Source organism: Capricornis sumatraensis, chromosome 20 (genome assembly GCF_032405125.1).
Source record: "Capricornis sumatraensis isolate serow.1 chromosome 20, serow.2, whole genome shotgun sequence".
NCBI lineage: Eukaryota > Metazoa > Chordata > Mammalia > Artiodactyla > Bovidae > Capricornis > Capricornis sumatraensis.
The window spans coordinates 29706199-29706411 of record NC_091088.1 but is presented as its reverse complement, the minus strand read 5'-3'; positions in this window follow the sequence as shown (position 1 = coordinate 29706411).

Here is a 213-nt window from a genome sequence, read left to right as displayed (position 1 = left end):
CCCTCCACAAGCTCCCGCTCCAGCTGCTCAATAACAAGCAAATCTCTCCTCCCTTCCTTGTGGGTGGTTGGAATGTGTGAGCCACACCTACCAAGAGTTTACCCTCTTTGAAATCAAGAACCCAGATTTAACTCTCCAATTGCAGGTAGCTGCAGATTCTATAAACAACTTGTTTCATAAGTGCTTCTCCTTTCCTGGACTCTAACCTTAGAG